At 33.5% G+C, this 1306-nt stretch overlaps 1 protein-coding gene across 1 annotated transcript in view; it reads right to left on the bottom strand.

The window, feature by feature from the left end:
- Positions 1–1306, bottom strand: part of jakmip2 (janus kinase and microtubule interacting protein 2) — a 28064-nt gene that overhangs the window by 8294 nt on the left and 18464 nt on the right.

Genomic DNA, 1306 nt, shown 5'->3' with positions numbered 1-1306 from the left:
TAATCAAAAATTAGGTTTTGATATATTTACGGTAGGAAATGTACAAAATATTTTCATGGAACATGATCTTTACTTAATATCCTAATGATTTTTGGCATAAAAGAAAAATGGATAATTTTGACCCAAACAATGTATTGTTGGCTATTGCTACAAATATACCCCAGCGACTTAAGACTGCTTTTGTGCTCCAGGGTCACATATATCTGTACTTCCACCACTAGATGGATGCCTCCATCTGAGAATGAGAGACAAAGAGAGATTGTGCACATGTGTGTTTTACTTGCAGTGAATTTTATGCTGAATGATTTATTGTAGGACATACATTTAATAAGACACTATGCCAAAAACAAGCAGTGACGTCCCTGTACAGTATATTTCATTGGGCCTCCTTGGACAAATCAGATTTGTGGCCGGTTGCACCAGCTTTGCATAACCTAGCCTTAGTTTTGACATAAAAGGGCATTAGGTTACAACTTATGCTCTACTAAATATGTGCATATTTATAACTCGATGATGATGACATATACACTCGTTAACATTTTAAAAGAAACATCATTATGTAAAATAATGACTCATTGGCTCTGCTTTGTATCTCAAAATTGAGACTTTTTTTCTTGAAGAATTGCCAGATATAAATTTGCAATTCTGAAAAGTCATAAAAGTTGCAATTAACTTTTTTTTTATTATTTACTCCATGAAGGGAGAAAAACAGAAATGTGAGATGTAAGAGTCAGAAAAGACACAAACTTAGAATTGCGAGATATAAACAGAATTCTGACTTTTTTTACTCAGAATTCTGACGTTGCGAGTTTACATCTCACAATTCCTCTCAAAAAATAGTTATCAGAATTGCGCGATAAAACGCCACAATTACCTTTTTAATTTTTTATTCTATGTCAAAAAAACAGGCTTTCTGTGGTTTCTGAATGTTTTATACAGTATATAAAATTTAGATATAAAATCAATTATTTCATGAATAAATACTATATTCCAGTGGAAAAGTATTTTTACCGTAAGTTAAGTTAGAATCGACTTGAACAGGATAAACTGAAACCTCTGCTCATATTTGAAGGCTATGGATCACTGCGAGTGAATGTCATGACTATGCATTTCTTCACAGAGAGCTCATGAACTGCTAACTAACTAGCTAAGTACAGAATTAGTTACAAACTTTTACTAAGCCTCTAGTGTGCACTTTACGCTCCAGTTTAAGCAAGAGCTTACGGATCTACCCTCACCACCATTAAACTGCCCTGTTTCAATTAGTTGAAACCTAACCCTACATATAAAGTACATATGTGACCCT

This window comes from Sinocyclocheilus rhinocerous, unplaced genomic scaffold (genome assembly GCF_001515625.1).
Source record: "Sinocyclocheilus rhinocerous isolate Xijiao unplaced genomic scaffold, SAMN03320098_v1.1 scaffold1427, whole genome shotgun sequence".
NCBI lineage: Eukaryota > Metazoa > Chordata > Actinopteri > Cypriniformes > Cyprinidae > Sinocyclocheilus > Sinocyclocheilus rhinocerous.
This window is presented reverse-complemented; position numbering and strand designations above follow the sequence as displayed.